Source organism: Candoia aspera, chromosome 1 (genome assembly GCF_035149785.1).
Source record: "Candoia aspera isolate rCanAsp1 chromosome 1, rCanAsp1.hap2, whole genome shotgun sequence".
Classification (NCBI taxonomy): Eukaryota; Metazoa; Chordata; class Lepidosauria; order Squamata; family Boidae; genus Candoia; species Candoia aspera.
Genome location: NC_086153.1, coordinates 335,085,804 through 335,098,783, shown reverse-complemented (window position 1 = coordinate 335,098,783; position 12,980 = coordinate 335,085,804). Strand labels below are relative to the sequence as shown.

General features: G+C 39.5%; 1 protein-coding gene across 1 annotated transcript in view; it reads right to left on the bottom strand.

Annotated features, from left to right (window-relative positions):
• The window catches only part of MEF2B (myocyte enhancer factor 2B), a 40,774-nt gene extending 28,435 nt beyond the window's left edge, over positions 1-12,339 (bottom strand). Inside the window, exon 1 of the mRNA XM_063294203.1 lies at positions 12,144-12,339. The gene's annotated coding sequence lies outside the window, so the exon portion shown is untranslated. The remainder of the gene's footprint in view (positions 1-12,143) is intronic.
• Positions 12,340-12,980: the final 641 nt, after the last annotated feature.

Below are 12,980 nucleotides of genomic sequence, written 5' to 3'. Positions count from 1 at the left end.
TGTATCCAAATTGCCAAGATGGGAGGCAGTGTCACCATTGGAATGGGGCATGGCTCTGATCGTGACACCGTGCCTCGCAACTTGCAGATTTTTTTTAAAAAACCACCCCACAGACCCTTTTGTAAAGACATTCAACACACTGTGACCTTCTGGGTAAATTCTATGGATGTTTAGAGCTACCAGTGAAAGAAAACAGAATAAAACTTTCCATACCATTTTGTTGCAGCTGAGACTTGGTATTGCTATTTTAAAGAAGAGTTTTACCCACCAGGTTCCCCCCCCACTAAAACTATTTTCTCAACTTCTACAAACTTTGGGGATCCCCCAAGCTTGTTGGTACCCCAGCCTCCTGTGTATGGAGAGTGATGTTTTGGCTTAAAAAGGATCAGCTTGAGATATATGTATCCTATAGCAGGAATTATAAATGAACATCTGACAATATATGCCTCCTCCCCACCAAAACACTTTTTGGGCTATGGTTTCCACCCTTCCTGGAAACTAGCCATGTGCCTGGAGCTGCTGGATAACATCTGGATAACCACGGCTTCCCTATTCCAGTTAGTGTATGAGAACCAACTAGGGAGATCCAGATTCAAATTCATCTTGGGCTTATTGACTGTAACTTGACTTGCACAACATGCTCACTTAAAATGTTGCTGACCAACTCATGGCTTTGCGTTGTATGATTGGGTTTATTCAGTAAACTAGGATTTGATTAAACTTGCATTAATTCCAAGTTAATCCTTGATCTTTTGGAGCAACACATTTAAAGGTGTGTTCACATGCTGAATGTCAAGCCTGGTTTAAGATTTAGACTGCTAGCATTTTCTGAAATCATTTTGTAGGTTTGCAGCAGTGTGAATGCCTATCTATATAATTTGCCCTAATATTTATATGTTTGTTCACTCTGGCACACACACACACACACACACTACAGACACATCCCTCTGCATTAGCAATGTACAGTATGCAGAACAGCACTTGCCTGCATCAATTCTGGCTAATTTCTGGAGTGACAAAGAGTGAAAGTCACAGTTTATTTTAAGGGGGTGCCACAGTTCCCCATTTGTAGTTCCTGTCACAGGCCTTTTCTGCAAAGCAGGCAGGGGAACAAATTTAGACAGGCAGGAAAAATTGCACTCAGTCTTGAAGAAAGAACAAAAGGTCTCCCTAAATCTCATCAAGACTATATGGATCCTCCCTGGAACAGAGCAGTCTGTCTTACAAAAATAAAAAATGCAAGGAAAAAACACATTGCTTCCGGGAAGTATTTGGCTGGTCAGGCCTGGAAACAATGCTGGGCTGCGTTAATGGTCTGATCCAGCAAGCCTCATTTGATTAAAACATTTTAAAAATCTCACCTCTTCAGTAAAATAAAATAAAACAAAATCACAGACTGTCTCACTAGCAATTTTAAAACACAATCCTCCAACTCTTAAACACCAAAACAACAAAGCAGACCATGGGTTTTTTTTTTACAGTAACAGTGTTTTGGGGTTTTTTTTTAAGTAAACCTTCTTCCTGAAGATTATATGGTCCGAATCGGCGTAGAATTTGCAGCACGAGGTGCAATTGCTGCTCAGTGACAGACAGCTGTCCAGTTCAAGATGAGCTGAGCAAGGACAATAAGGAAATGGAGTGCAGCAAAGTAGGCTGTGGCTGGCTAGTTAGCGCTCAGAAAAGAAAATATTTTCCACGCTGCCACCTTTGGGGAAAGATCTCACTGATTTAAAAAAAGAAAATTAAAATCATTTCATGAAGTTATAAACTGGAGGACAATGAGTGGTTATGGTAATAAAATGGACTTTCCATATACAGAGGCAGTCTACCTGCACGTATTAGCTTCTGGATAAATGACAGCGACTCACTTTCACGCCCCATTTCTAAGCTTTTCTAGCAGGACTCTGTTTAGAATTCAAAGCCACAGCAATTATGATGTCCCCAAGTAATTCAACCCTTAATAGACAGACTGCCTGGCTGCTCAGACCAACAGTACTGAGAATTTTTCCTAAAGATATCTACCCTGAGAGCATCTATACCAGTGTTTCTCAACCTTGGCAACTTTAAGATGGGTGGGCTTCAACTCCCAGAATTCCCCAGCCAGCTGGCTGGGGAATTCTGGGAGTTGAAGCCCACCCATCTTAAAGTTGCCAAGGTTGAGAACACTGACCTATATGACTGCTGAATTCTGTGCCTGAGCCGTAAGAAGCAACAAGAAGTATGTGATTTACTTAATCGATGAGCGTTTACTGTATGGTCAGATTGTATTTGGTCGTTTTAACTTTTATGATCTGGTCTTAGACTGCAACAAAATGCTTGTTTGTTCAATATCCTAACGATTAGATAAGTTCGCAAGCAATCAAGTTAATTCACAGTTGTTAGTTTATCTTCCTCTGGAGAGTGGGTGGCTATTTTAAATCTAAATAACAATAACACTAATAACAACAACAACAACAACAACAATGAGGGCCACTGTTCTCTTTGCTTCCTGCTTCCTTCTCCTATTGGGAAGCTCAGCAAGATGGATTTTTTGGTGGTGGGGGGGGGGGTGTCACATCCAAGATGTCAATCTTGTATGTGTCTGCTAAAGCATTTTAGAAATTATTTTTATTCCTTTTTAATAGTGAAATACAAAAATAAAACAAATATGCTCTTGCATCAACAGAAAAACAAGACAGCAATTATATAGTGAAGGAAAAAGCTAGATATATTATGGTGATTAAAATAAACTAAAAAAGCTAGTTTGGTCTAATGGACTGAGTTGCTAAGGCCACTGCGTGAAATTGCCCAAATCAAGACCACTCAACAGCGCACACAAAAGGCGCACGCCAAAAACTAAAGGTAACAAAAAAGAAAAAAAAAACCCTCATTATCAGAAAGAGAAAAGATCTATATAATGTCCATTGGTAGCAATAATGAATCAAATCCTTAATCATTATATCTAGATCACATATAAACATATTACTCCATCTCCTCCCTTTTAAAATGCAGAGACTTTTCAAAAATAGATTCACAGACTCAGACCCTAGATCCGTTCCTTCAAATCGGGTGACTAAGTTTCTTTCCATTTAGGTAAAATTAGTCTCTCTGCCGTGCCCCTGGCTTGGCAGTGCCAAAGCTCTTCATGAAATAACAAATTCCATTATTTTAGGTATATAGTTCACCATTACGTTAAGGTTGTTAGCTATAGTATTTTCTCCCAAATGCTTACAGAGATATGTAGTTTGATTTGCAGTTTGATTAAAAACCAAAATGAGCCTATAGCTGGACAAAGCCAGATCATACGAGTTACCGTCTTCAAATTTCTTACAAAAGCAGCACAAAAAAAACTAATGTCCAACCCTTCTAAAACATTATTTAAAGGGTCCCCAAAAACCCGAAAAAAAAAATTCTGATGAATTAATTTCATTTTTCAATCATAGATCTATTTTATGTTTCTTAACACCTGGATCCACTGATTCTTTAAAATTGGATATTCCAATTCTTCATTCCACAATTCAAATACATAACTTTAACTAACTTTCGTTTTACTTTTTTCAATTCTGTATAAAATTGCATTGTTGGTTTCCATTCAAGTGCTGCAACTCTTAAGGATCCTAAAATTGCAGGTATCTTGGTGTCTTAGAGCATCCAGGCTGTACTTTTTAATTAATTTATGTTTCAGTTGTAACATACTGCCAAGCAAATGTTGCAGGCAAGTCATATTCAAAATGCAATCTCTCAAGTCTTTTTAACAGCCATTAGGAACCAACTGATATAAAGGACTGATACCTTTTGCGGTCCCAAGCATTCCAGAAAAACATCTGGCCTGCTGTTTCCAAATTTGGATTATTCTGCAATGCACTTCCTCATGTGATTCGGGTTCAAAACCTTGTTGCTTACCTATTTATGAACAAAAAGTATCTGGCAGATTTAAAGGCTGGAAATGAAACTCCACGTTTAACATATCTGGACTCTAAAACTTGCCAAGAATTCAGAGGTGTTACACACTTACTCTCCAAACTTTTATACTAATTAAAGATCTCCTTCCAAAAGAATATAATATTAAAATAAAAGCCCAATGATATACAGTATTTTAAACTCTGGTAGCCTCCATCCTGTCCAGTGGATGGCCAAGAAATTTAACTAAAATAAAGATAAATAAAATCACTGTAAGAGAACTTCAATTTGGCCAAGGATATTTGAGGGCTTTTATCCTGCCATGAACATTTCCTTATTAATTTAAAATCTGAAGGATTCTAGTTGCACCTTGTTCAGACTAACAAATGTTATTCAAGAGTGTTAGCTCACCTCATCAGAGGCATGTGAAATTTATTATGTCTTTTAATAAAATTTGGTAGTCTGAACAAGGTGCTACCAGACTCCTGATTTTTGGCTAGCATAAACTAACACAGATCTCTTTTTACAACTTCATTAATATATCTGTGTACTGTAAAGCAGCGTTTCTAACCTCAGCAACTTTAAGATGTGTGGACTTCAACTCCTAGAATTCCCCAGCCAGCATGGCTGGCTGGGGAATTCTGGGAATTGAAGTCCACACATCTTAAAGTTGCCAAGGTTGAGAAACACTGGTGTAAGGTCTCTGTAAAAATTAACACTGGAATCCCTCTTAAAAGTACACACTAACCTTGAGGTAAGCTTCATTTTGATAACATTAATCTTGCTCCAGCATTTGCTAAAGCACAACATAGTTGTGGCTAAGGTGAATTGAAAAAGTAGACAGATTTACTGAGATCCATCCACAGCTCTCAGTCAAGCTATTTAAATGAAGCTTCCAGTTGCAAAGGCAGTCTATCTCCAAGTCTCAAATATGGACAGTAATTCCAGAATGGAGCAATCACCTTCACAGCCTTTCTTGCAAGTGGCTAGTAGCAAAGGTCAAACAAGTTAGAAATATAAAATTGGAACTTAAAAGTCCATAGAACGTACTTCTTTCCCCGCAATCCAATATCTCATTTAGTCATATTCTTAACTTGATATTAGTATAGAAATTGTACGACCATGTTTGGGGATTTGATTATTTTCTAAATTAGAGTCTTTTAAAAACTGAGCGGTCAGTAAACCACAGGAATAAATAAAGGAATACATAAAATTTTTATGAATTGAAAATGCTGAAGCAAAAACAACTCTCTTGGCTAATTATTAATTTCAGTGAGAGTTATACACATGTGTGCGCAGACAAGAGAGCAGGATATCTTTGTTCTGTTTTTTCAAAGCTTTTCATTGTTAAAAATCTGTCCAGTCTTTTCTCAGTTTCTGATTTCTGTGAATGTGTTCAGCTCACATTGTTGAACTTAAGAATTTTAAAATGTACATATGCTTCCAGACTACCTTTTCTTATATTATTTTCCATGAATGTAGCGTGTAAATATGGGAAGAGATGGGCGGGGACAAATTTAATAAACAAACAAACAAACAAATACTGTATATATGCTGTATATAGTATGTTTGTGTGAATTTGTGTGTAGGTGTGTATATGTATATATATATCCAGATTCTCGTTCCCCCCTTCAGCCACAGAAGCTCATTGGCTGAATTTGGGCCAGTCCCTCCTTCCTGCTCAGCCCAAGAGCCAATCAGGTATAGTGGGAAAGGTGCTGGACCAGGAGTGGGGAGACCCAGCAGATGCACATAGCATTTCAAGGTGCTCCCAGCCCCAAAGGCTTGCTTCTCCCTGGTCAGGCCTAACTGCGGGGTACTTCTCCCCTGCTTCCCTGGAGAGCTAAGCACCTTAATCTAGTGGAAGATAGAAGTTTGACTATAAAAGCATTTGAAGAACAGATGGGGGACGCAAAGCCTGGAAGCCATGGGCCAGCAATGCCTTCCCTCTCCGATCCTACAATTCAGTGACACCATTTCAGGTTCTGAAAAGCCAGCTCCAGCCCCGAAACAAATTGCTAATCTTTAAATTAATTCTCCCAATAGCTGAAACACCAAGGTCTAAAGTTAGCAGCCCTGGGAAATTTTCCATCACTGAAAAAGTCACTCTCCTGAGATCGAGGTCTTTCTGGAAATTAATTTCAGGCAGGGAGGCCAGGGGAGAATTCGGAGTCATAATTTGGTCTGTGGGGAAAAGGCAGGAATTGAACCTGGTTCAAGAAACAGACCTAAATGGGAAAATATCCCAGCCACGTGTGAGCTAGCTGGACCCTGAAATCCACAATAACAAATTCTCTTTAAACAGCCCCCAAATCTGAGATACAGTCTGATTTAGAGGGAGAAACAATTGTGGGGAATGGCCCTCATTGTGAAAAAATTCCCCTAGAGGTGCCTTGTTGGGGGCTTTAACACCTATCCAGGGCCTGGCATGGATCTTTTAATTTATTTATTATTGAATTTATACCCTGCCTTTCTGTCTGTTCAACACTTACATCTCCTTAGTTTGGACCTTATAGTTATCCATACATGTATTTAATATATTAATATTTATCAGTCTTGCCTGGATTTTAAAAACTAATTTAGAAATGATACAGATGCAAACTGCATCACTTTAAACATATATTCATATCCCTCTACCTAAAGGCTAAAATTGTTTCTGGTAGTCTGAGCATTTCACAATGATTTTAGGAAGATGGTGTTGACTTCCCAAGAATGAATTTGTGATTTTTGGAAATCAAACTGCTCTCTGGCCAGAACTTAATTTTGCTTGGTTGTTACAGCCCTTCAGGGTTTAAAGGCTGTCCTTCTGACAGTTTTACCAGATCAGCCAATTTAAAATAAATAATAATAACCCTAACCCAGAAAACTTTGATAACAAAGGCATGCAAATGAATATATTGAAAACAGAACTTCAGAAGCTGTCAGAAAATTACTGATCAGAAGTTAAGCCTAGTGTAGCTTCTCTTTAATTCTACCAATAAAGGAATGATATATAAAAATGGTAGATGCCTATGTGTGTGTGTGTGTGTGTGAGAGTGTGTGTGTGTGTAGAGAAAGAGAACCTGCATTTTAATAATTCCTTGTCAGGCAAATAAAACCTCTGAGATCAGCTGCAGTCCATCTCTGAATATGATACCAGGAGCAGAAAGTTTTGATTTCCTGATGCATTAGCTTGTAGGTTGGACATGTTTGTGATGTTACTATTGTATTACTAAGGATAATAAGCATCAATAGTAAAAAATATTTCTACTTTTCTGAAAAGTTCCCTTCTCTTCTTGTAAGGGTGAGATGTTGCCAGCCCAATAAAACTGTGTACGATCACACTCACAGTAACATGCAATAAAATGCCATTATTTGTTGATGGTGTCCCAAATCATCAAGATATTCTCCTTCCACCTGCTAAAAGGAGGGATTAGAATACAGTATAGAAAGCCAGGACAGGTTTATTCAGCTGTTCCCAAAAGAAGCTAGAGGAAATAGGAAGATTTGGAAACAAGAATTAATACTGTATATTTCTTCTCCATCTCTCCCATTAAGCAGCTAAAGGTTGAATCATGGATCTAATGACTTCATTTTATTACAGGTAGTCCTTGCTTAATGGCCATTCATTTAACGACTGTCTGGAGTTATGACAGCACTAAAAAAACAACTTACAGACCTTGTGCTTACAACCATCACAGCATCCCCACAGTTATGTGATCACCATTTTTGACCTTCCCAGCTGGCTTCCAATAAGCAAAATCAATAGGGAACCCACATGGTTTGCTTAATGACCACCGCAAAAATGGTCATAAAATCAGGTCTGGATTCGCTTAACAACCACATCACTTAGCAACCTAAATTCTGGTCCCAACTGTGGTCGTTAAGCAAGGACTATCTGTATTTCTTTTGTATACAAGAACATTTGGAGGTATATGGCTGGGAAGGTAATTCACAAAGGCTTCGCATGGCCATTGTTGGACCAATCTGGCACTTTCTCTCCAAAGAGTAACTAGGAAAAATGTCAAAAAAGTCAAAAGAAAACAAAATATGAAGAGCAGGGAAAACATTGTATTTTTTACTTCTCTATTCTAATCAAGGTTGCCTAAATGCCCAGTACCCAGCCTTCTACCACCCTCCTGATCTATGGACTTCAGCTCCCAGAGTTCCCTAGCCAACATGCCCATTGCTGAGAATTCTGGGAGTTGAAGCCCATACACCCAGAATAAGAGGGCACTCCATAATCTCTATCATAACATTCCCCAACCTGGCTTCCTCCCATAATCCTTAGCCGGCCCTAATAGTGCCTTCCAGGTGTGATTGCCCTGGGCACCAGATCTAGAATAAAGGCTGTTCGATCACCTGCCCCCCATCAGTATCACCCCTCCAGGCTAGAAAGTCCCTAAACCTTTGGTTAAAGTTTACCATTTTCCATGCTGTCACCCTGTACCGTTCCTTTCCCCAGTCTACCCCAGCTGTTTTCCGATGGGTGGGATTCTTTCATCCTCCCCTGAAAACGTCTTTCTCCTCTCAGTGACAAAATCTGAGAATGCACATTGGTCTTGTCCATCGATTTTGTTTCCTGTTTTAAAAATCCTAAGAGGAAAAAACAGCTGTACTCAATAAAACCTTTTAAAACAGGACACCTGGAAGAGAACCTATCAAAGATGCATCTGAATGTCTTTGCCTGAGTCGTGGTTCTCCTCCATGAAAATGCAGCCAAGCCCCCAAACTTAGAATCTGCTCACTACCAGTGCCAGGAGATCAGCATTTATTTTCGGTGTCAGGTTTAACTCTGAAAGATATGAAAATAAGAACAGAACGCCCTGCCTCAGAGAATGGCAAAGGTTATTTCCTCATGATCACTGAATTGTTACTCCTCTCCCGTAGACACACAAACGCTGGGTTCAGAATAGGGAGACCCATATTTGAAAGCTCTGTCTTCTGGAAGGCACAAAAGCCAAAGGTCTGTAGTTACACCAAAGACATCTATTTATATACATACCCATCACGCTGTTCCCTTTTGGAATAAACAATTTTGTGCATCGTGCCCCAAAAGAGCAAGAAAGAGTATGCCAAAGAAGTTAAAGACGAAGTAAGAAAAAAAGAAAAGGACATTGGGCTAAATCCAGTCCATCCCAACACCATTCATATGTACCTCCTCCATATCTTCCTTCTGTTGCAATACTTTGTGGCTTCTACTACAGGCTTTTTCCTTGTTGCTGTTTACAACACTCACTTCTCCCTTTTGGGGGATCTCATCAACTCCATCCAACCACAACTTTCTGAGTTGCTCTTGTTCCTTCACTTTTCCTTCATTATTTGCCCTTGATTCAATCCTCCTTCATTCTCTATGACCAGACCAACTGCACACTCGTTCATCACCCATTAATTCTTGGCCTCTCTCTTCTTGCTTTACTATGTGTACTTAAGTATCCCATTGCCACTGCATTCAATTTACTTTTAATTTCTCCTGTCATGCCCAGTTCTCACGTCCATTTAACAAAATGGGAAGAAGCACCCTTCTTATAGGCAGCCATTCTGGTTTCTTTCAATATACATTCCTTGCCATGGACCATATATTGCCTATTACTGTTCTACCTGCTTTTGTACATCTGAATTTTTTTCCCATCCATTTCCCCATCTTTAAAAAATATTCTGCAAGATGTATGAATTCATTTATTTGATCTTATTTTTCTCCATTTCTAAATAACTTGCTACTGTTCACTGCATTTTCCCTATCAAACACAACTACTTTGATTATTGATACATTAATTTTCAAATCCATATATCTTGTTGCTTCATACAAGCTAACTTTTGCCATAAACCATTTGAATTCTAGGTACAAGCTTTATAACTTAAAATCCACCTTCTCCCTCCTACCTTCCTCCAGCTTGCCTACATTGGGGGTTTCCAGAATACAAATGTAATGACCGGGAAGATTTTTCCTATAATATGGATTACAAATGCGTAGCCCCAATCCTCAAATTCAGAATTGCAACCCCATGTTGGTCTAGGAAGTTTCAGTTGCAAATCTGAAATATCGTGAAATAGAATTTTCTACTTTGTACCACTGTATCCCAGACCGCTAGTATTTTGCTTCTGACCTAAAAAATATTTGAGGAGTTCTCAAGTCTAGAATCTTATGGTTCAAAACTGTAAGCCTAAACATTATTAATTGCATTAATTATTCATTATAATTTGGAGCTTCTCTATGATAAGTCCCCAAAAATCAACTCTAGAATATTTCCCAACTTTTTGCAAACCGGATTAACTACAGGATCTTCATGCTTTCCCAGCAAATAAATCCCAACGACCAGCAAGGAACCTCGAACAAAATAATACAGTAGTATAACAAACTGGGCACAATCATGTCATTTCAGTCACTGCAAAAGGATTTGTAGAGGTGGAATATTTCAAAGAGCTAAATGGTGGAAGATTCAGGACTTCTCCATATAGTGCATAGCTGAACTGTGGAACTCACCACCACAAGATGTAGCAAGAGCCATCAACTTGGGATGGCTTTAAAAGGAAATTAGAAAAAAATCATGGCTACAAGTCACTGTGGTTAGAAATTACATCGAAGTGGAGGAAAGGGGTGCTCAGTGCCACTTCCTGAGGAAAGTGAGCAAGAATATTTCTGCTCCCAAGTCCTGGTTAAGGAATTGTGGCTTCTCAAAAGTATCTTGTTGGACCAGAATGCAGGACTGCACAGGCCTTTGGTTGGATCCAGTACAGATCCTCTTGATCTGTATGGGTTCCACATGTCTTGTCCAGAATGAAGAATTTTAAGCCATGCTTGTTTTACTAGGAAGAATTTGACTAAAATCCGGGGAAGCTGAGAATGATACATATATAATGTATATATGTATAGTGTATTATATAAATATAATCACCACCCAGAGTCTTGGGGGAGATGGGTAGTGGCAAAATTTGAAGAACGAACAAACAAACAAACAAATAAAACCTTCATTTCCACTTTCTACTTCTAGGATACTGAGGCCACTTATATTTGCCACTGAAATTAGATCCCAGCCAGAGAACTCCTTTCAGAAGATACCAATAATGGTGGTAATAATAATAATTATAATTATAATTATAATTAAAATGGCAGCAGCACATTACATTTCAAGGGCATAGAGGTTACATTGCCTAAAATTGAGGGAATGCTCTCAGATTTTTTTCAAATTATGAATTATGATGTTGATCATCAATGGATATGTTATTAATATAAGAGTCTTAAGTATGCAGCGCTCTTTGCACTCAGGAAATCTGAGTCTGGCAGGAGACTACAGCAAACCCAGGATTGTGCTGTCTGTTGCTTTCACGTACATAAACCATAAACTTTCTTTAATGCACAGGTACAGCTAACTTGCACGGTACCATTATTCCACACTGCAACTAGTGGTGACTGGGGACTGGGATCAATGTTCATTCACTTATTTATTAAATATATGTACCTCCATGTCGCATTATAAGAGGGCACAAGGAAAGAGTCTGGCCTAAACCCAGATTGTAAAGATTCAATCATGCAACTTTTGACTGTTTTTAGCAAAATGCTGGACTATCAAACTGCTCTTCGACCATTCCCCAATTCTTGCTCCCCCCCCCCCCCCGTATTCCTTTCTTACTGGACCAATTCGACCGTAGATTATCTTTTTTTTGTAAACCCTGTAGCAGTGCCTTGCGGTCATCAGAAGGCTCCGGCCTTTTGCTAGTGAATAAAAATAAACTTTCCAGCACTGTTTAAAAGATCTGCTCCTTAAGATGTGCAGGGTCCTGTCCAGTAATGACTTCCCTATGCACACAGACCCTAAACAAGATCGTATTTGTAAAGATGCTGTTGAAACACCCTACAGTAGCTGACGGACGTTTTATCTGAATGGCTTTTTATCTGAAGACTGTCTTTCTTGCAAGTATTCTTGTAGTCTACACAGTATCCTTCTTTTCTGGGCTGTGCTGGTATTTTTACCTTACGCTGACCAAAGACCGTAATCCAATGTTTGGGCTCCGTTTTTCCTCTTTCCACTGTGATGAACTCGGTCGCTGACCACGAACAGAGTGATCAGCTCCGCTTTCCACCTAGGCCCCGGTATTTACAGAAAATTAGGACGAGGGAAAGCAAGCACTAATAGGAGAGGGGAGCCTCAAGCTTTCAAACACCCTTTCCTGCAAAGAAAACCCCCAAAAGCAGACTCCGCCAACACGTTTCCCCCCCTTTAATCCGGCAGCCCATTCATTCTTTACGGATTAGCCTCCCGGATGGTTTACCTTTTTGTACACACCTGCGCTCAGGTGAGTTGCTGCTCGTGTTTTCAATCTCCCTCCTTCAGCAGCAAACGCTCTGCCCAAACCCCGTCGCCAGTGCCAGATAAACTTCTGTTCTTGCGAACAGCATCGCGTTAATTGCAAAATACTAAGAAGAACAATGCAAAGTAGTATTATTTTGCAAAACGCACCAACGCTGCTACCTCGGCAAATTAGCGCCGGACTTGCGCTCGCTAATTCGGCCCGGACTCGAAAGGATGCTCTTTTGCATACCGGCGCCTCCTGCTTCTTCCTCATTGGCTCAGCCTTGCTGGGTTATTTGCATTGATGGATCTGATTGGGGAAAAGAACTATAGACCTTGCGTACTACCCCAAACCGGAAGGTTACTAGCTCCACCCACAACGTGGTTTATTAAAAAAAAAGCAGAGCCATCTGTGCTCGGTTTGAAGCCTGGAAGTTTATTCTCACGTTGACGTGTGAGAGAGGAGATATTTCTAAAATCCCTTTCCTTAAAAACAGCTTCAAGAACAGTGCAGTCTAAAGGTTGATGTTCTATCTTGCATCAAATTGCAGCTGTCACGAGGAAATGGCGATAAAATTGCAAATGTAATTGTTAGAGCACAGTAATCTTTTGAGTGTTACAGTGTTTGTTTCATTAGATGCATGCTGCTTTATTAAATCTGTAGTAATAAGTTCAAGCATTTGCAGGAGGTTGTGTTAGGTGACACTTAAGAGTCAGTGTTTATCTGTACAACAGCCCTGTAAGGTAGGGTTGGCTGAATGATAATGGCCAAACCATGGTTCACTGAGTTAGCTCAGTTGTGGGTTTGTGGAGCCATAAACTGGCCAGCCC